Source organism: Crinia signifera, chromosome 9 (assembly GCF_055691185.1).
Source record: "Crinia signifera chromosome 9, ASM5569118v1, whole genome shotgun sequence".
NCBI classification, from domain to species: domain Eukaryota; kingdom Metazoa; phylum Chordata; class Amphibia; order Anura; family Myobatrachidae; genus Crinia; species Crinia signifera.
The window spans coordinates 30,184,196-30,208,876 of record NC_139225.1 but is presented as its reverse complement, the minus strand read 5'-3'; the positions used below and the strand labels follow the sequence as shown (position 1 = coordinate 30,208,876).

General features: G+C 46.3%; 1 protein-coding gene across 1 annotated transcript in view; it reads left to right on the top strand.

The window, feature by feature from the left end:
* Positions 1-24,681, top strand: part of LOC146035311 (ankyrin repeat domain-containing protein 49-like) — a 154,042-nt gene that overhangs the window by 94,283 nt on the left and 35,078 nt on the right. The window lies entirely within an intron of this gene.

Below are 24,681 nucleotides of genomic sequence, written 5' to 3'. Positions count from 1 at the left end.
GTGATCTCTGCCCCCCTCAGGTACAGCGGGACAGTCTGCAATTAGCGAGACTGTCCAACTGTAATTGGGAGGTATGAGATTCTAGAGAGTTTGCGTGGCCCGCAGATGAGGGACCGTGTCTTGCACAAATGGGTTGTGGGCCAGCTTACACTAGCCAAAAAACAAGGGTCACCTGTACAAACACACACAAAAAAAGGGGATAAATGGAGCTGCTGAGGAAACACTAACTTGCATCCCAGGCACTCCTGCTCTTCCCGCAGCCTCTGTTGTGGGCTCCCAGCTGTCAGCCTCCGCACAAGCTGCTTTCCGTCTCTCACCGTCCTGGATGTCTCCAAGGTGCAGCTCCCACCATGCATGGGTCAGGGCAAGAGGGGAGGATCCTTTGCTACTGCCACTCCCACTGCAGAGAGAAAGCTGTGATGTAAGGTCTCCCCAGTGGCTGGCCCGCCAGCAGGCTTTGCTGGCCTGGGCGGCTCTCATGCTAACCACTGCCAGGGGTGCTTGGCAGGCCTATTAGGCCTGATGATGCCCCCATGGCGGACAGACTCGCACTGTGCGGTCTGGATTTTTAGATGGGAATTGAGTATTCAGGGGTATTGGGAGGGCTTTGCGGGGAATCGGGGGACTGTCGCCTAAATGGGAGCATCCTGCAAAATCCGGGAGTGTCGGCAACCTACTATCAGCCTAAACAAACACAGGGGTCACTACCAGCCTACACACACACACACACAGGGTTCACTACCAGCCTACACACACAGGGGTCACTACCAGCCTACACACACACACAGGGGTCACTACCAGCCTACACACACAGGGGTCACTACCAGCCTACACACACACACACACACACACACAGGGGTCACTACCAGCCTATACACACACAGGGGTCACTACCAGCCTACACACACACAGGGGTCACTACCAGCCTACACAACACCACACACAAGGGTCACTACCAGCCTACACAACACCACACACAAGGGTCACTACCAGCCTACACAACACCACACACAAGGGTCACTACCAGCCTACACAACACCACACACAAGGGTCACTACCAGCCTACACACACAAGGCTCACTACCAGCCTACACACACACACACACACAAGGCTCACTACCAGCCTACACACACACACACACACAAGGCTCACTACCAGCCTACACACACACACACACACACACACAAGGCTCACTACCAGCCTACACACACACACACAAGGCTCACTACCAGCCTACACACACACACACAAGGCTCACTACCAGCCTACACACACACACACACGGCTCACTACCAGCCTACACACACACACACAAGGCTCACCACCAGCCTACACACACACACAAGGCTCACTACCAGCCTACACACACACACACAAGGCTCACCACCAGCCTACACACACACACACACACACACACAAGGCTCACTACCAGCCTACACAAACACAGGGGTCACTACCAGCCTACACACACACACACACGGCTCACTACCAGCCTACACACACACAAGGCTCACCACCAGCCTACACACACACACAAGGCTCACTACCAGCCTACACACACACACACACAAGGCTCACCACCAGCCTACACACACACAAGGCTCACTACCAGCCTATACAAACACAGGGGTCACTACCAGCCTACACAACACCACACACAGGGGTCACTACCAGCCTACACAACACCACACACAAGGCTCACCACCAGCCTACACAAACACAGGGGTCACTACCAGCCTACACAACACCACACACAGGGGTCACTACCAGCCTACACAACACCACACACAAGGCTCACCACCAGCCTACACAAACACAGGGGTCACTACCAGCCTACACAACACCACACACAGGGGTCACTACCAGCCTACACAACACCACACACAGGGGTCACTACCAGCCTACACAAACACAGGGGTCACTACCACCCTATACAAACACACACACACAGGGATCACTACCAGCCTATACAAACACACACACAGGAGTCACTACCAGTCCCTGCATATACACACACAGGGGTCACTACTGTCCCACACACACACACACACACACACACACACACACACACACACACAAACCGGGATCCTACCTACACATGAACAAATGCTCAGTGCCAGCCTAAAATTCATAGGGATCATTGCGAGTAACACACACACACACACACACACACACACACACACACACAGACAGAACAGTGTTAGGCTATACACACACAGTACATTCACACACAATGACATGGGTCAGTACTTGACTACACAAACACACACACTGCCAGCTGTAATAGATACAACCATAGGTCACCTAAATACACACATTACAGTCAGTGCCAAGCTAAGTAAACACAAACAGATCACAGTTCCATCCAGTATGGAGCTTCTGTGGCAGAACAACATGCACTAGTCCTGCTCCTCCCCCAGCCTCTCCTCCGAGCTCCCAGCTGGCCTGGTGGTCAGCCAGTCTCCACACAGCTGCTTTCTGTGCTGGTCCCCGTCTCTCCCCCTCCTCTGTCTCTCCAGCGTGCAGCTCCTAGTTGAGGCGGTGAGGGGAAGAGGTCAGAGGGGCGGGCTTCACTGCTGCTCGTAGTCTGAGTCTCCCTGCTTGCTGTTTCTGCTAACAGGGCAGGCTCTCTCACGTGCGGCTCTCACACTGATGTTGCGACTTGCACGGGTAGTAGTTCCAAGTCCCGCCCACATCGCGCCGGACTAGCGCATGCGCAGTCCGTTTTTTTTAGCTCAGCATTGAAATTCCGGGGGATTGGGGGGCTTTGCGGGGGACCGGGAGAATGGTGGCCAAAGCGGGAGCCTCCCGCAAAATGCGGGAGAGTCGGCAAGTATGGTTAAATGCATTTTTCATAATAAAAGTTTGTATCACACGTCTTGTATTACTTGTATTTTCCATACCTCCCAACCGTCCCGGATTCGGCGGGACATTCACGATTTACGGCCGATGTCCCGTCGTCCCGGTACTGCTTACCGCAGTCCCGGCTTCCCGAGACGGTTGGGAGATATAAACCACGCCCCCACGCTCTCTAGGACGTCACTGTGCCTCCAGCGTATGTGCGCAAGCTGCTGGGCGGTCACAGTGACGTCCTCTTCCTATCCAGCAGCTGCCATCTCTGCGCGTCTGAGTGGAGCCTGAAGTCCTGCAGAGCCAGCGAGCGGTAAGTACGGACAGACGGGGGGGGGGGGTTGGTTGGTGTGTGTGTGTGGGGGAATTGCCAGTGCCTCCTAAGAAGCGATGAGGCTGAAGTTATATTACGACGAGCGGCGAAAACGGGCGTGGCCGGATTTCGCGTCATCCCGTGAGGCCACGCCCCATTTTCTCGAGGCCACGCCCCTTTTCGGGAGCGCGCGCAGCTTCGCCGCGCGAACGTCCCGACCTCCCAACTTCAAAAGTTGGGAGGTATGTATTTTCTTACTTTATGACATATAAATTGTAGTGAATGTTTCATATTACAGGCCTGGGGCTCAACCGGAGGTCTGCCAGCATGCACGTCCTGCCTGCATCCTGTCTGCCAGCCTCCTCCCCCTGCACCCTGCCTGCCAGCCTGCACCCTGCCTGCCAGCCTGCTTCCCCTGCACCCTGCCTACCAGCCTGTTTCCCCTGCACCCTGCCTGCCAGCCTGTTCTGCCTGCCAGCCGACTCCCCCTGTGCCCTGCCTGCCAGCCTGCTCCCTCTGTCTCCTACCTGCCAGCCTGCTCCCTCTGTGTCCTGCCTGCTCCCCCTGCACCCTGCCTGCCAGTCTGCTCCCCCTACATCCTGCCAGCCCGCTCCCCCTGTGTCCTGCCTGCCAGCCTGCTCCCCCTGCACTCTGCCTGCCAGCCCACTCTCCCTGCACCCTGCCTGCCAGCCTGCTCCCTCTGTGTCCTGCCTGCTCCCCCTGAACCCTGCCTGCCAGTCTGCTCCCCCTGCATCCTGCCAGCCTGCTCCCCCTGCACCCTGCCTGCCAGTCTGCTCCCCCTGCATCCTGCCAGCCTGCTCCCTCAGTGTCCTGCCTGCCAGCCTACTCCCCCTGCACCCTGCCTGCCAGCCCACTCTCCCTGCACCCTGCCTGCCAGCCTGCTCTCCCTGCACTCTGCCTGCCAGCCTGCTCCACCTGCATCTTGCCTGACAGCCTGTTTCCCCTCTGTCCTGCCTGCCTGCCAGCTTGTTCCCCCTGCATCCCGCCTGCCAGCCTGTTTCCCCTGCATCCAGCCTCCTCCCCCTAAGTCCTGCCTGCTAGCCTTCTCCCCCTGAAGCCTGTTGCTCTAGGGCAGGCCTGGCCAACCTGTGGCTCTCCAGCTATTGTGAAACTACAAGTCCCAGCATGCCTTGCCACAGTTTTTCTATTAGGGAATGCTAAAAATTCTGGGATGTGTAACTTCACATCAGCTGGAGAGCCACAGGTTGGCCAGGCATTTGCCTAGGGCGCCGGCACCTGGAGGGCGGCAGGGCAGTTCGCCCCTCACCCCCAGCACTGTGGTACCTGTGTAAAAAAAACTTCCGTCCCCGGCGTCCCTGCTGAGGGCTGGTGTAGGGGTGTCTATGCCGCCGGGGGAGCCTGCGGCGCTGTTATTGTGTATAAGCTTGTCGCGCCCGGCGGGGTCCCTACAGTGAATAGAAAATAACTAGCGCTATGCACGCGGCGTTATTTTCTATTCACTGTAGGGACCCCGCCGGGCGCGACAAGCTTATACACAATAACAGCGCCGCAGGCTCCCCCGGCAGCACGGACACCCCTACACCAGCACTCAGCAGGGACGCCGGGGACACAGGTACCAACCTCCCCCCCCCCCCGGCACCGGGGCGCCCCCACCCCGACTCGCCTGGGGCGCTCTGGTGCCTTGCACCGGCCCTGTGGCCTGGCCTGCTCTAGGGCTATATGTGAAAGTTCTTGAATACAGTATGTCTTTCATATACAGTATACAGTCATCTGAGGAGGAGCCATCACCACTACTGTGATGCTCACTCGATAGTCCATCATCGCAGAAATACTAATCACAGACATGTGGCGCATGGCTCTCTGTCTTAGTCGAATACCAATTAAACGAAAATAAATAAAGAAAAGAGCGTGACAAACTTGTGTTGACCTTTAGCACATCGATTTATTGACCATGTCATCAAATAGTGGTCAGTCTACCAGGCCGGATCCCTATTCTGCTCCAAAAGCAAGGTCTGTGTCATGCAGAAAATGCTCCTGTTCAATCAGAATCAGCGTTATTGGCCAGCTATACTGGCATATACTAGGAACAATGCATCGCCGCATAACAACACAAGGGGGAATACATAGCATACATTTCATACATAACAGTGTACATAGCATCTCTGTGCGTTAGGCCCTACATATTAGCCATGTTGGGCATTGTTCAGTTGGTGGACAACTAGTGGGAAAAAGCTTTTTGTGGTTCTGGTCAACTTAGCGGGAATGGACCTAAACCATCTGCCTGATGGGACCAGTTCAAACAGGTTGTGGCCAGCGTGCAACACTTATATGCCGCAATTTTCCCTTCGCGCTTCTTCTCGTTCCTGGACAGAGGGGAAGCCGGCCTCTCAATCGTTTCACGATAACAGGTGGTTGTCACGTTCAACACTTATAAAACGCTCAACGTTTGCTTGAAATAAGGCTGTTAAGTCAATACTTACAAATCCAAAAATACTCCCCATTGTGTTTCCTCTCTATCTTAAATAGAATATTGTTACAATACCCAGGCTTGTTATTGAGTTTTCTAATTGATTTAGTCCAGTTATCGATCGCTATTTTGCAAGTAATTACATTTATATACTGTAGCATACAGATCTTACTTGCTGACTTTTGCTGACCCTGTTGTTAAGCATTGCTAAGATTTGACAATAAGCATTTAGCACGCAGTGTTGGGCCACGGGCTGAGCTGCTCAGCGTGGCACAACAGTGGGAGATACCCGGGAAGCTCCTGTTTATATACTAGATGGAACGTGGCATACCTGAAACTGCAATAACTGAACTAGGCATCCCAAATAACATCCCAAAAAAGGATTCCAAATTTTTTGAATACGGATTAGTAATCGGGTCTGGATAACCTAGCAGGTTCCAGATTATCGGTATTCTGTGACCTTGTGATGTTTCCCAGAGTGGGGAGAACGGGCGCCTCCAAGAAACAAGGGGCAGGTCTCTCCTGTTCTCTGGGAGTGGACAGCCAGGGGTCTGTGTGTCACCATGCAGACTTCCTGCCCTTGCACCCCGCACTTACTCAGCTGGCTGGCTGTGTGGAGAATGCTGTTGGTTGCAATGTTGGATCCCAGGTCGCAGTGTTAGGATCGCAGTTACATGCAGGAGGTGCATATTTGCCTACCCTCCAGGAACGGCCGGGAGGCTCCCAATATCAGGTCTGCCTCCCAGTCCCCCGGAAAGGTGGGCAAATGACATCATAAGCCTCGGCCCTGGCTGTGCAATACTTGAAATACCGGCATTGCACAATGATTGTGTGTATCAACAATAATACAATCACCCTGGCCATGCTCCCCATAAGCGCCCCCTCCCACTTGCCGGAGCTGGCTGCCCTCTCTCGGGGAGTATGGCAAGTATGAGGAGGAGGTGTCTCTTTACCGAGATGTCTCCTACGTGCCCCTTCTTCAAATCGGCCATAAACTCAGAGCTGCTTACAAACAGTAGTGTTACTATAACAGCCCTTTAATCCTAGCTTAAGGGCCACCTAATGGTCATGTGATCCCATTGGCTCTATTACGTGGTCCTGGAGTCTTTGCACCTCCTGGTTATTTTTGTGGTGTCTTACACCAGCACAAACATTAATGCCATCCACAGTCTGAAAACCTTGTGGAGTTTGGTCTCAGGAATCCCCTGTGTAGGACTTATAATATCATTAGATTTAACACTAGGAGATGCATTATCAAATGTACCTCCTAATGTGTCATACGTACCTATTTATATTTTCTCCTCACCCCAAGAAGCTCAGAGAGAAGACTGTGTGGAGTTTGTATATTCTCCCTGTGCTTACATGGCTTCCTCCGTGTACTCCACTTTCCTCCCACAATCCAAAAATATACTGGTAGGGTAAGTGGCTCCCAACAAAATTAACCCTACAATGTCTGTGTGTGCGTGTTCATATGGTAGGGAATATAGAGTGTAAGCTCCACTGGGGCAGGGACTGATGTGATTGTTCAAAAACTCTCTGTACAGCGCTGCGGAATATGTGTGCGCTATATAAATAACTGGTAATAAATAAATAATCCTGCCCACATTACTAGGATGCAGCGGATCTTCCTGCCCATTCGGGTGGCTGCCCAGGAGAGTAGGCAAGTACATACAGTACGTTAGTATTATTATTTAAGAAATTAGATGCACCGTATTATATTTCATTATGGCTATATTTATGTTTTTGTAATTTGCGTGACCATTTCTAATGTAATACTTTGCAGTAGTAATATATTATCCCTTAGAACCAAGTTTAGTAATTATCTCCACTGATGAAGTACTGTAAGCTAAGCTCCGCCCTGGTCCCAATACCCCCTACTGACCTTATAAATCCTGCGGATGGAAAGGTTGCATCTATGTTTATGGTGATTTAATACTGGAAATTGATGTGTTTCCAATAAGACAACTCTCATTAAGCAAATGCGGCTGACCTGATCCGATAAAAGGGTAAGGTGTGGGTTTGTCCGCGCTCTAGATACCAGTATGAGCGAAGGGGCTGCGGGGCTGGAGTGTGTCCACACTCCTAAAGTAAAGCAGAATATGGGGGTGGCCCTGCGCTCACCTTCTGAAGTGTGTGTTGTGGTACCTAAACCCTGAGAACGGATTGTTGCACTATTAAACTGAAATGATGCACTAATATACTGAAGATAGAAACAATGATTTTATTTGTAATAAACACAAATAGGTGCAGACATGATATATAACCATGAATGAAGTTTATTTATATGAATTACTTTTTCAGTACTGAATCCTCCATGATGTTATTTCCAAAACCTGTTAAGGATCCTGCATTGCATTCCACATATAAGACTTATAAGACTGATGTTTTGCGTCATATGCAGACACAGGGTGCGAGCGAGTATGGCGAAGTACTACATGTTCGCCATCCCACTCGCACCTAGCAGTGCATCCGGGGAGCATGAGGTAGCGCCGGGGGGCACACCCCATGGAACACCCAGCGATTCATAGGAGTTCCCATGGAAATGCTGGGTGTTCCCATAGTAATCGGCCGGTGACGCGGGTGCGCGCGGGGGGCAGCCGATGTGTCTGCGAGCGCTGGAGAAATCATTCGATGGTCGCAGTCCATCTAATGATTTCTACCCGGCTATGATGTGCACTATAGGTGCTGCCATTGTAATGGTGCTAAAAGCCTGGGTGACAAATCTGGTGATGTTGATAAGCTCAGGAAGCAAGTCAGCTTCTAAGGCTGGTGCCACACAACTAGCAGTGTAGTTCCCATTCAGTGGCAACCGCTGCACAGGAAGGAGACTGTGGGAAGTCACATGCAGCTATTGTAAGCTACAGGATTTCAAGTAGAACACGGTGCGGCTCACTGCATGCTTCCTCCTCGATATCCGGTCCGCCTGCCATCACAGCATGCTGTGCATTCTTATTCCTGGCAAGCGGGTGCCACTGAAGAAGACCTGAATCACTGTTACTGTATGTGTGAAACTGTCATTTTTTACAGTCCTGCCTGTAACTTGACAGTTTGGAGGTGATTGTGAGCTGTGTTACCTTGTGTGTTACAACTTTATCACTTCACCAGGCTTCCTACATCTGACGCAGGGTTCCTGCAGAAATATGATAACACACAAATAGTAAAAGACAAAGCAAAAAATAATTACAATATTAAAACACACACAAAAAAAAATGCGCTGCAAAGTAAAGCTGGGTACACAACTATACAATCGTCGGGCCGTTCTTCCGTTCTGGGTCGATCGGCCGTTCAATTGTATATGTGTGTACGCCGTCCCGACTCCCTCTGTACAAGCGATAAACGGCCAAGAACAGTCTTGTCCGTCCATACTCAGTCGGTCGAAGGTTCAGTGCTGTTTAATTTTCATCCGACAGGACGGGCCCATATCGGAACAAAAGTTCAGTGTGTACGCACGTTCGATCGATATGCTGGCCGTTCTTGCGACTATGCTGCCAAAGCTGGAACGCCCATGTGGGCGTTTTATAGCTGCATGATCTCTCCTACAGCACAAGAAGCGTTCACTTATTCCCATGTTTATTTAAATTAATAATATTATACATGCACCCCATCTTTATAGCAGGTCGCCGTATCTGTCCCTAGTCACCCTGCCGGCTGACGCGATTCTTGCTCCTCTTTTATAGACTGCAATGTTGTGGCCATAGCAGCAAGAATGCAAGCACGAACCTTTCTTTTTCTCAAGCTCATGATGAAAGTGGTAGAAAACAAATGGAATGAATGAACGTACGTGTGTGTTCTCTGCACAGCCAGCACTGATATTGTTTAGGTTCTGTGCTCACGCCTTTTTGTTTTGCTATGCCCTTAACCCAGCCCATTATGATAATTTTGTTTATATATGTCGTGTCAAAAGGCCAAATCGAGAGAGTGTGTATGGTGGTACAATCTTTTTGTTGCGACTGTTTGGACGGGAGTACATCGGACGTCGCAAGTAAAATTGTACAGGTGTGTACGCGCGTATCGGCTGTTGTTTGTGGATGGTCCGACGCGTCTACGGTTGGTCGAACGGTCGCAAGAAGACAGGGATTGTATAGATGTGTACCCAGCTTTAGTGCTACTACACCGTAACATAAAATCTGGCCTGTATAAAATAATAATAATAATAAAAAGATATCTATCTATCTAGATACAAACACAGGGGGCCCAGCACTCACTACAACAAACTACTCACCTTAACATTCAAATAATCAATTAAATAAATAATGGGGTTTTAGTTCATGAATTGATCAATGCATTTAAGCTTGCAGCCCATCGCCAAGGGACCCCATTTCACTGCAAGTCCTACACTAACAACTGGTTTTCATGGGAACCTGACAACTGTTTGCACATCATAGCTAAACAAATGAACATGTGTTAGATAGATAGATAGATAGATAGATAGATAGATAGATAAAACCACTATATAATACTAGTAGGCAAACAAATCTGTCCTGGCAGCACTTAGGGCAGTAGTCTGCATATAGAGTAGTGTTGGGAATGTGACGGGGTGGCAGCAGGGTCATAGTAACTTGGCCCACTATTTTAATAGGGATGAGCGTGCTCAGGGGGAGGGGCATGGTACTGTGGGTGTGTCTGTGTTGTAGCTAAGCGCTCCAGCAGTGCCATATACATAGTCTGTGCCTCCTTATTGAGCCGCTCTTGCATTCTCATCATCTGATGAATAACTGCTTTGATTCTTTTTCTGCTTCCAGGAATCTTTCTTGCCATTTATCTTTGTGGACCTCCATGGCGGTATCCATCTCAAAATGTTGTCCAACGATGACTGTCGCCCTGGCATTCACCAATTCCTCTGCATGATTATGTTTCTTCTTGCGCTTAGGAACTGAAGGGGGCAAACAGAAGGGACAAGAAACATGACAATCTTGTTTTCTTGTTGCTACTAGGACCCTTTGCTGTGACCATACATGTATATATGGTCATAGGGGTTTCTAGGGTAGCATATATTAAATGAACCTAGCAAAGGTAGCGTACATGTGTTCTTGGCCTATTCCCAACTGCACACTGGCTATACTCTGCAACACAGAACTAACAAACCCTTTCTGTTCCTCACAGCATTGAATCACCCCAAACGATCATATACTATGAATTTTTGGGGTCAGATTTACAACATTTACCCAAGTTCACAAGGAAAGATAAAGGGTGTGAGGAATCTTATTACCCATGTATTATAGTGGTTGGTGGTGCTCCCAGAGTCAGAAACTAAAAATTGTACAAGTAGAACAGAAGACTCTTTTTTGGGGGGAATAGAACTCAATCAAAAAAGTCCTTGGGTGTATGTATTCTGTATGTGAAAGTCACATATGAACGTCCAGCATTTCCTGGCCGTACCCACAAAAATGCCCTGGAAAACACTGTGTGTCCCCATGCAAACATGGGTGGCTTCCTGCCTTCTAGGGCTGGGCAGGTGATGTTACTGGATGTCAGCTGCCCGCGATGTTCTCGGAGCAGGGCGCCGCTAATCTAGGTTGCCAGTAAGTGACTTAGGTTAGGGAGCGCTTCAGAAATCATTGGATGGTTGGTGACCGTCAAATGATTTCAGCCACCGACACAAGCCTGCGAATGGATGTTTATTCAAAGCCTGTGGGGACATTCAGCAGCCAGCAGGGGGAGGGGGCATTCACACACCTGGCAAGTGGCATTTGTTGGCTCGCAAAGCAGCGGAAAACTGCTTTGCAAGATAATCAGAATCAGGGCCAATATTCTGATGGTGTTAGTATATTAAAATGTAACTCAATTATCATTAAAAGATAATATATTACCACCTATACACAGATAATATATCACTAACTATACACAGATAATATATCACCACCTATACACAGATAATATATCACCACTTATACACAGATAATATATCACCACCTGTACACAGATAATATATCACCGCCTAGACACAGATAATATATCACCACCTGTACACAGATAATATATCACCGCCTAGACACAGATAATATATCACCAACTATACACAGATAATATATCACTAACTATACACAGATAATATATCACTAACTATACACAGATAATATATCACCACCTATACACAGATAATATATCACCACTTATACACAGATAATATATCACCACCTATACACAGATAATTTATCACTAACTATACACAGATAATATATCACCACCTGTACACAGATAATATATCACCACCTGTACACAGATAATATATCACCACCTATACATAGATAATATATCACCACCTACAGGCCCTTATTCTGATTGACGCGGACTTTACCGCGTACTTACGGATCGCGTCTTTATGGCGTCTGCGCATGCGTGGAGAACGCTACGCGCATGTGCCACGCCTTGACTCGGTACCAGTTCGGGCAAATCCCGTCCAAAACTGTTCACCGCTATCAGTCGGGAAATAGGGGCGTATTATGGGCGTCATGCGGAATGACACATGGGCGTAGTTTCAAAGTGGGCAAAACGGGGCGGAAACATGGGCGGACACGGGGGAGTACACTTATGTTGGGGGGCGTACATTCGGAAACCACTCCGAATGCACGCGATCAAAAAGGGCAGAAATGTGCGGTGTCCACAAGTGTACTATTGCTTTGCGGACACCACTCGTTCATGCGGTAGGCGAACGTACGCCTAATGACTACAACCATTAACACCTGAACCCAATAGAATCGACTCCTTTACTCATTACTCACTAATAGGACGCTTGTCAGTGCTTTAATTGAAACCATTGCACTTCAATTGCTGTAAGGGTTAATGTGTGCAATGCATGTGTTAGGCATGCTTGTAAGGATATATTGGAATCTAATTGATTCCAATTCCAAATAAGCAGTTTTTTATGAGGATAGGTAATTGAATAAGTGGGTCATGTGATGTATAGCAGAAGATACTTCATAGTGGGTTGTTTGGCGTAAATACTCCGCTTACGTGCGGTAGCACCGCTTGGCTCCCGTTCGGATGCGGTATTCCCGAGCATACTCTGTAATACTCTGTAATACCGTGCCGAATCGGAGTGTTTCTCCCGCACACGCATGCTTTGTATGTCGGCCGTAAACACGCCCTGTTCTTAAAGAGTGAGTCCGTCCGAATGCGGAGGACACGTGGGCGTTTCTACGGACGATGGCCGCACGCGGGAAAACACTGTGGCGTGCGGACCGCACCGTAAGAATGCGGGAATATCCGCACCGATCAGAATAAGGGCCAGTGTATACACAGATAATATATCACCACCTATACACAGATAATATATCACCACCTACAGTATACACAGATAATATATCACCACTTATACATAGATAATATATCACCACTTATACACAGATAATATATCACCACCTATACACAGATAATATATCACCACCTACAGTATACACAGATAATATATCACCACTTATACACAGATAATATATCACCACTTATACACAGATAATATATCACCACTTATACACAGATAATATATCACCACCTACAGTATACACAGATAATATATCACCACTTATACACACATAATATATCACCACCTGTACACAGATAATATATCACCACCTATACACAGATAATATATCACCACTTATACACAGATAATATATCACCACTTATACACAGATAATATATCACCACCTATACACAGATAATATATCACCACCTATACACACATAATATATCACCACCTGTACACAGATAATATATCACCACTTATACACAGATAATATATCACTAACTATACACAGATAATATATCACTACCTATACACAGATAATATATCACCACCTATACACTGATAATATATCACCACTTATACACAGATAATATATCACTACCTATACACAGATAATATATCACCACCTACAGTATACACAGATAATATATCACCACTTATACACAGATAATATATCACCACCTATACACAGATAATATATCACCACCTATACACACATAATATATCACCACCTATACACAGATAATATATCACCACCTGTACACAGATAATATATCACCACCTATACACTGATAATATATCACCACTTATACACAGATAATATATCACTACCTATACACAGATAATATATCACCACCTACAGTATACACAGATAATATATCACCACTTATACACAGATAATATATCACCACCTATACACAGATAATATATCACCACCTATACACACATAATATATCACCACCTATACACAGATAATATATCACCACCTGTACACAGATAATATATCACCACCTATACACAGATAATATATCACCACCTATACACACATAATATATCACCACCTGTACACAGATAATATATCACCACTTATACACAGATAATATATCACTAACTATACACAGATAATATATCACTACCTATACACAGATAATATATCACCACCTATACACTGATAATATATCACCACTTATACACAGATAATATATCACTACCTATACACAGATAATATATCACCACCTACAGTATACACAGATAATATATCACCACTTATACACAGATAATATATCACCACCTATACACAGATAATATATCACCACCTATACACACATAATATATCACCACCTATACACAGATAATATATCACCACCTGTACACAGATAATATATCACCACCTATACACTGATAATATATCACCACTTATACACAGATAATATATCACTACCTATACACAGATAATATATCACCACCTACAGTATACACAGATAATATATCACCACTTATACACAGATAATATATCACCACCTATACACAGATAATATATCACCACCTATACACACATAATATATCACCACCTATACACAGATAATATATCACCACCTGTACACAGATAATATATCACCACCTATACACAGATAATATATCACCACCTACAGTATACACAGATAATATATCACCACTTATACACAGATAATATATCACCACCTATACACTGATAATATATCACCACTTATACACAGATAATATATCACCAACTATACACAGATAATATATCACCACCTACAGTATACACAGATAATATATCACCACTTATACACAGATAATATATCACCACCTACAGTATACACAGATAATATATCACCACTTATACACAGATAATATATCACCACCTATACACTGATAATATATCACCACTTATACACAGATAATATATCACTACCTATACACAGATAATATATCACCACCTACAGTATACACAGATAATATATCACCACTTATACACAGATAATATATCACCACCTATACACAGATAATATATCACCACCTATACACACATAATATATCACCACCTACAGTATACACAGATAATATATCACCACTTATACACAGATAATATATCACCACCTATACACTGATAATATATCACCACTTATACACAGATAATATATCACTACCTGTATACAGATAATATATCACCACCTACAGTATACACAGATAATATATCACCACCTATACACACATAATATATCTCCACCTGTACACAGATAATATATCACCACCTGTACACAGATAATATATCACTAACTATACACAGATAATGGGTTGGGATCATTTGGTCTATTGCATTATGGTCGAAAGTCATTAGGTCGAATCCATTAGGTCGACATGCTAAAAGGTCGACATGACTGTAGTTTGACATGGGAAAAGGTCGACATGATTCTAGGTCGAAAGGTCATTAGTTCGACAGGTCATTAGTTCGACAAGGTCATTAGTTCGACATTGTCTATGTCGACATTCACAAGGTCGACATGGGGTTTTTCACTGTTTTTTTACCTGAATGTCAACACAGTCGACATGGACACAGTTTAAAGTGCACTGCATCCCCTCGCATCGCTCGCTGCGCTCGCAATGCGTCGGGCACGGTGCCTCGCTACGCTCGGCACACTATTTTATTCTCCCACCACGCCCTAGTGGATGGTAGGGCATGAAATACCGCCTGTCGGCACATGTTGGCTCAAAAAACAGTGAAAAACTCCATGTCGACCTTGTGAATGTCGACATAGACAATGTCGAACTAATGACCTTGTCGAACTAATGACCTTTCGAACTAGAATCATGTCGACCTTTTCCCATGTCGACCTAGAGTCATGTCGACCTTTTAGCATGTCGACCTAATGGATTCGACCTAATGACTGTCGACCATAATGCAGTAGACCAAATGACCGCATCCCCAGATAATATATCACTAACTATACACAGGTAATATATCACCACCTATACACAGATAATATATCACTAACTATACACAGATAATATATCACCACCTACAGTATACACAGATAATATATCACCACTTATACACAGATAATATATCACCACTTATACACAGATAATATATCACCACCTGTACATAGATAATATGGGGGAAATTTACCAATATGAAAAACCTAGTTTTTCGTATTGGTATTTTACCTACGACTGCATACGACTGTTTAAGTCGTATGCAAAGTCGTGTTCCGGAGGATCAGTTACAAAGCAGTCATATACGACTGCTTTGTAACCCTCCGATGGTGTAATGATTCGTATTAGCGGCCGTATATACAGCTGCTAATACGAATTATTTCTAGCAGTCTGCACGGATCAGTCAGATCCGTGCAGGCTGCAAGGTGTAAAAAAAAATAGAAAAATAAATAAATAAAAAAAAAACCGGCGTGGGGTCCCCCCCACAGCCGAAACCAGCACCAGGCTGACAGAGGCTGGAGCCGGTAATTAAAAATCAGGGAACCCGACAAATAGGGGTTCCCTGATTTTTAACAACCAGCCCCAGGCTCCTGCTCTGGGGCTGGTTCCCAAAATACGGGGGACAAAATGAGTAGGGGTCCCCCGTATTTTAAGAACCAGCCCCAGGCAAAACCAGCCAGCAGGGTAATGCCACAGCCGGGGGGAGACTTTTTATGCAAGTCCCCCCGGCCAAAGCATTAACCCTACCGACCAGTCAGCCTGGCCAGGGGCCCTGGGGGAGTGGGGACCCCCCCAATAAAGGGGTCCCCCCCCTCCAGGACTTACCTGACCAGGCTGAAGCCTGGTGCTGTCCTCGATGCCCCTGGGCAGTGGGCATCGAGCTGATAGTTGTGTAAAAAATAGAACAAACTATTGTTTTTTACTGTGGCACTACAAGTGCCAGCAAGCCTCCCCAGCAAGCTGGGACTTGGAGAACCACAAGTCCCAGCCTGCTGGGCATTAAAGGGCCCGCTGGGTCTTGTAGTGCCACAGTAAAAAAAATAGTTCAATAAAACACACTGACACCCATTTTAAATAAAAGTTTAATACACACATTACATACATACTGATACTTACCTTTCTTGATCCCGTAGGTAGCCCTGGTCCTGATGTCCTGTGTCGTCCTCCAGGTCCATGTCGGCTGTCTGCGTCGTCCTCCAGGTCCATGTCGACGGTCCGTGTCGTCCTCCAGGTCCATGGCGGTGTCTGGGTCCGAAGAAATCCATGTTGGAGCTGTGGAAGGAAATCCTACTCACCTGTTCCTGCGCTGAAGAAGTCTTCTCTTGATCCGACGTAATCCAGGTAATCTTCATGCTGTCGGCGCTCCCTGCTGTCTGCGCTGTCTCTGCATCGCGCTGAGGAGAGATGCTGATGTTTCATATTCGGCGCCTCTCCTCAGACTGAATTCTATTGGCCGCCTAGCAGGCCAATCAGGAGCCGAGAAAGTCGGCTCCTGAATGGCCTGCTAGGCGGCCAATAGAATTCAGTCTGAGGAGAGGCGCCGAATATGAAACATCTCAGCATCTCTCCTCAGCGCGGTGCAGAGACAGCGCAGACAGCGGGGAGCGCCGACAGCATGAAGATTACCTGGATTATGTCGGATCAAGAGAAGACTTCTTCAGCGCAGGAACAGGTGAGTAGGATTTCCTTCCACAGCTCCAACATGGATTTCTTCGGACCCGGACACCGCCATAAACCTGGAGGACGACACGAACCGTCGACATGGACCTGGAGGACGACGCAGACAGCCGACATGGACCTGGAGGACGACACAGGACATCAGGACCAGGGCTACCTACGGGATCAAGAAAGGTAAGTATCAGTATGTATGTAATGTGTGTATTAAACTTTTATTTAAAATGGGTGTCAGTGTGTTTTATTTAACTATTTTTTTTACTGTGGCACTACAAGACCCAGCGGGCCCTTTAATGCCCAGCAGGCTGGGACTTGTGGTTCTCCAAGTCCCAGCTTGCTGGGGAGGCTTGCTGGCACTTGTAGTGCCACAGTAAAAAACAATAGTTTGTTCTATTTTTTACACAACTATCAGCTCGATGCCCACCGCCCAGGGGCATCGAGGACAGCACCAGGCTTCAGCCTGGTCAGGTAAGTCCTGGAGGGGGGGGACCCCTTTATTGGGGGGGTCCCCACTCCCCCAGGGCCCCTGGCCAGGCTGACTGGTCGGTAGGGTTAATGCTTTGGCCGGGGGGACTTGCATAAAAAGTCTCCCCCCGGCTGTGGCATTACCCTGCTGGCTGGTTTTGCCTGGGGCTGGTTCTTAAAATACGGGGGACCCCTACTCATTTTGTCCCCCGTATTTTGGGAACCAGCCCCAGAGCAGGAGCCTGGGGCTGGTTGTTAAAAATCAGGGAACCCCTATTTGTCGGGTTCCCTGATTTTTAATTACCGGCTCCAGCCTCTGTCAGCCTGGTGCTGGTTTCGGCTGTGGGGGGGACCCCACGCCGTTTTTTTTTTTATTTATTTAATTTTTCGATTTTTTTACACTGAAGCCTACACGGATCTGACTGATCCGTGCAGGCTAAAACGCAAATACGACATGAAAATGGTGTTCTATTTTCCTGTCGTATTTGCGTGGGTGTTTTACACCACTAAGCAGCCGTATTATCAGTACGGCTGCTTAGTAAATCAGAAACCACCATTCTTTTGAATGGTGATTTCTGTCGTATTCTATCGATGGTGTAGACATTCGTATTTGTAAATACAAATACGAATGTTCCATCTTTAGGACTACGAATTGTTGTATTTTTGGGATTGTAAATCCCGAAAATACAAATTCGTAAAAAAAAGGTGTATTTCTCCCTACGAATACACCTTTTTTCTACGAATCCATTTTGGTAAATGTCCCCCTATATCACCACCTATACACAGATAATATATCACTAACTATACACAGATAATATATCACCACCTACAGTATACACAGATAATATATCACCACTTATACACAGATAATATATCACCACCTATACACAGATAATATATCACCACTTATACACAGATAATATATCACCACCTGTACACAGATAATATATCACCACCTATACACAGATAGTATATCACCACCTGTACACAGATAATATATCACCACCTGTACACAGATAGTATATCACCACCTATACACAGATAATATATCACCACTTATACACAGATAATATATCACCACCTATACACAGATAATATATCACCACTTATACACAGATAATATATCACCACCTATACACAGATAATGGTACTTGTGAGTTATCCGGGCGTCCGATTTTTAAATCGGGTCGGATCGGGACATCGCATCGCATCGCATGCGACCATCGGATGCGATGCGATGCGATGCGATGACCCGATTTTTCCATAGGAATCAATGTTAAAATGGACTGAGTCCATTTTAACATGGAATTCAATGGGAAAAAGGGGTCCTTTTCATACCCCTACTATCCAAGTGGGCATGGAGTTGGATATAAACCTGTGGCGAGCGTAGCGAGCCACCGAGCCCGAAGCGTGGCGAGCGTAGCGAGCCCCGCGAGGGGACACGGAATACCGTCCCCTCGCGGGGCTCGCTTCGCTCGCCACGCTTCGGGCTCGGTGGCTCGCTACGCTCGCCACAGGTTTATATCCAACTCCATGCCCACTTGGATAGTAGGGGTATGAAAAGGACCCCTTTTTCCCATTGAATTCCATGTTAAAATGGACTCAGTCCATTTTAACATTGATTCCTATGGAAAAATCGGGTCATCGCATCCGATGGTCGCATGCGATGCGATGCGATGCGATATCGTATCGCATCGCATCTGATTGTATGCCTTAACTTAAGGCATACAATCAAAAAATCGGACGCCCAGATAACTCACAAGTACCCAGATAATATATCACCACCTATACACAGATAATATATCACCACCTGTACACAGATAGTATATCACCACCTGTACACAGATAATATATCACCACCTGTACACAGATAGTATATCACCACCTATGCACAGATAATATATCACCACTTATACACAGATAATATATCACCACCTATACACAGATAATATATCACCACTTATACACAGATAATATATCACCCCCTATACACAGATAATGGGGGAAATTTACCAATATGAAAAACCTAGTTTTTCGTATTGGTATTTTCCCTACGACTGCATACGACTGTTTAAGTCGTATGCAAAGTCGTGTTCCGGAGGATCAGTTACAAAGCAGTCATATACGACTGCTTTGTAACCCTCCGATGTCGTAGGAATTCGTATTAGCAGCCGTATATACGGCTGCTAATACGAATTATTTGTAGGCAGTCTGCACGGATCAGTCAGATCCGTGCAGGCTGCAAGGTGTAAAAAAAAATTAAATAAATAAATAAAAAAAAAAAGGCGTGGGGTCCCCCCCACAGCCGAAACCAGCACCAGGCTGACAGAGGCTGGAGCCGGTAATTAAAAATCAGGGAACCCGACAAATAGGGGTTCCCTGATTTTTAACAACCAGCCCCAGGCTCCTGCTCTGGGGCTGGTTCCCAAAATACAGGGGAAAGTCGGCTCCTGATTGGCCTGCTAGGCGGCCAATAGAATTCAGTCTGAGGAGAGGCGCCGAAAATGAAACATCTCAGCATCTCTCCTCAGCGCGATGCAGAGACAGCGGAGACAGCGGGGAGCGCCGACAGCTGTGAAGATTACCTGGATTACTTTGGATCAAGAGAAGACTTCTTCAGCGCAGGACCAGGTGAGTAGGATTTCCTTCCACAGCTCCAACATGGATTTCTTCGGACCCGGACACCGCCATGGACCTGGAGGACGACACGGACCGTCGACATGGACCTGGAGGACGACGCAGACAGCCAACATGGACCTGGAGGACGACACAGGACATCAGGACCAGGGCTACCTACGGGATCAAGAAAGGTAAATATCAGTATGTATGTAATGTGTGTATTAAACTTTTATTTAAAATGGGTGTCAGTGTGTTTTATTTAACTATTTTTTTTACTGTGGCACTACAAGACCCAGCGGGCCCTTTAATGCCCAGCAGGCTGGGACTTGTGGTTCTCCAAGTCCCAGCTTGCTGGGGTGGCTTGCTGGCACTTGTAGTGCCACAGTAAAAAACAATAGTTTGGGTACTTGTTTCCTAGCACGGCCACAACGATCTTAATCGTGGTGATCGGGGGTAAAATCGGGGCCATCGCGGGCATCGTGGCCGCTAAAAAAATCGGGTGCGATGGGCCAGACGCGATGCCCGCTAGAACAATGTTAAATGGCTCAATTTACCCGCGATGACCACGATTTCCCATAGGAAACCATGTGAAATGGATCAATTTACCTAAATTATCATAGGGAACAATGGGAAATGGGGCAGAAACAGTGGAATGTCCCCCCAAAAGTAGTTGACGCCACCCCGCCATCAACGTGAACTCGAAGCGTGGCGAGCGCAGCGGTACGCGTCCTCCGACCTTTTCATGCCCTACTATCCACTAGGGCGTGGAGTGAGAATAGAATAGTGTGGCGAGCGCAGCGAGCCACCGAGGCCCGAAGCGTGGCGAGCGGACGCGGATACCTTCACAGGTAAACGCGTCCCTTCGCGGGCTTCCCAGGTGTCCGCTTGTCCATGGACACCTGGGAAGCCCGCGAGGGGACGCGTATAACTGTGAAGGTATCCGCGTCCGCTCGCCACGCTTCGGGCCTCGGTGGCTCGCTGCGCTCGCCACACTATTCTATTCTCACTCCACGCCCTAGTGGATAGTAGGGCATGAAAAGGTCGGAGGACGCGTACCGCCGCCCCTCGCGGGCTCGCTGCGCTCGCCACGCTTCGGGTTCACGTTGATGGCGGGGTGGCGTCAACTACTTTTGGGGGGACATTCCACTGTTTCTGGCCCATTTACCATTGTTCCCTATGCTGATTTGGGTAAATTGATCCATTTAACATTGTTTCCTATGGGAAATCGTGGTCATCGCGGGTAAATTGAGGCATTTAACATTGTTCCCTATGGGGAAATCGGGGGCATCGCGTCTGGACCATTTAAGCATTTTTAGGTGCACACGACGCGACCGACCCGATTTTTCACTGTTTTCAATGCATTTCAATGGAAAAATCGGGGGCATCGCGTCGGTCGCGTCGCAGGCCACTCAAATTTACCCCCGATGCCCAAGATTGTGGCCGTGCTAGGAAACAAGTACCATAGTTTGTTCTATGTTTTACACCGCTATCAGCTCGATGCCCACCGCCCAGGGGCATCGAGGACAGCACCAGGCTTCAGCCTGGTCAGGTAAGTCCTGGAGGGGGGGACCCCTTCATTGGGGGGGTCCCCACTCCCCCAGGGCCCCTGGCCAGGCTGACTGGTCGGTAGGGTTAATGCTTTGGCCGGGGGGACTTGCATAAAAAGTCTCCCCCCGGCTGTGGCATTACCCTGCTGGCTGGTTTTGCCTGGGGCTGGTTCTTAAAATACGGGGGACCCCTACTCATTTTGTCCCCCGTATTTTGGGAACCAGCCCCAGAGCAGAAGCCTGGGGCTGGTTGTTAAAAATCAGGGAACCCCTATTTGTCGGGTTCCCTGATTTTTAATTACCGACTCCAGCCTCTGGCAGCCTGGTGCTGGTTTCGGCTGTGGTGGGGATCCCACGCCGGTTTTTTTTTTTATTTATTTAAATTTTCTATTTTTTTTTACACTGAAGCCTGCACGGATCTGACTGATCCGTGCAGGCTAAAACGCAAATACGACATGAAAATGGTGTTCTATTTTCCTGTCGTATTTGCGTGGGTGTTTTACACCACTAAGCAGCCGTATTATCAGTACGGCTGCTTAGTAAATCAGAAACCACCATTCTTTTGAATGGTGATTTCTGACGTATTCTATCGATGGTGTAGACATTCGTATTTGTAAATACAAATACGAATGTTCCATCTTTAGGACTACGAATTGTTGTATTTTTGGGATTGTAAATCCCGAAAATACAAATTCGTAAAAAAAAGGTGTATTTCTCCCTACGAATACACCTTTTTTCTACGAATCCATTTTGGTAAATGTCCCCCAATATATCACCACTTATACACAGATAATATATCACCACCTATACACTGATAATATATCATCACCTATACACAGATAATATATCACTAACTATACACAGATAATATATCACCACCTACAGTATACACAGATAATATATCACCACCTATACACACATAATATATCACTAACTATACACAGATAATATATCACCACCTATACACAGATAATATATCACTAACTATACACAGATAATATATCACCACCTGTACACAGATAATATATCACTAACTATACACAGATAATATATCACCACCTACAGTATACACAGATAATATATCACCACCTATACACACATAATATATCACTAACTATACACAGATAATATATCACCACCTATACACACATAATATATCACTAACTATACACAGATAATATATCACCACCTATACACAGATAATATATCACTAACTATACACAGATAATATATCACCACCTATACACACATAATATATCACTAACTATACACAGATAATATATCACCACCTATACACACATAATATATCACTAACTATACACAGATAATATATCACCACCTATACACAGATAATATATCACCACCTGTACACAGATAATATATCACCACCTATACACACATAATATATCACTAACTATACACAGATAATATATCACCACTTATACACAGATAATATATCACTAACTATACACAGATAATATATCACCACCTGTACACAGATAATATATCACCACCTATACACAGATAATATATCACCACTTATACACAGATAATATATCACCACCTATACACAGATAATATATCACCACCTATACACAGATAATATATCACCACCTATACACAGATAATATATCACTAACTATACACAGATAATATATCACCACCTGTACACAGATAATATATCACTAACTATACACAGATAATATATCACCAACTATACACAGGTAATATATCACCACCTATACACACATAATATATCACTAACTATACACAGATAATATATCACCACCTATACACAGATAATATATCACTAACTATACACAGATAATATATCACTAACTATACACAGATAATATATCACCACCTATACACAGATAATATATCACCACCTGTACACAGATAAACACACAAACACAAAATAATGATCCACAAAGTCAGACAAATGTAATGGCTCTGACCCTTGAGAAAGAAAAAGATCTTAGTGACTGTGTATATAGGGGCACGCTGCTGTGTACTGTACTGTACTGTGGTATTGGCTGTGCTCTGTATATAGTGACTGTGTATATAGGGGCACGCTGCTGTGTGCTGTGCTGTACTGGGGTATTGGCTGTGCTCTGTATATAGTGACTGTGTATATAGGGGCACGCTGCTGTGTGCTGCGCTGTACTGTGGTATTGGATGTGCTCTGTATATAATGACTGTGTATATAGGGGCACGCTGCTGTGTGCTGTACTGTACTCTGTGGTATTGGCTGTGCTCTGTATATAGTGACTGTGTATATAGGGTACACTGCTGTGTGCTGTACTGTACTGTGGTATTGGCTGTGCTCCTCTGTATATAGTGACTGAGTATATAGGGGCACGCTGCTGTGTGCTGTACTGTACTGTGGTATTGGCTGTGCTCTGTATATAGTGACTGTGTATATAGGGGCACGCTGCTGTGTGCTGGGCTGTACTCTGTGGTATTGGCTGTGCTCTGTATATAGTGACTGTGTATATAGGGGCACGCTGCTGTGTGCTGGGCTGTACTCTGTGGTATTGGCTGTGCTCTGTATATAGT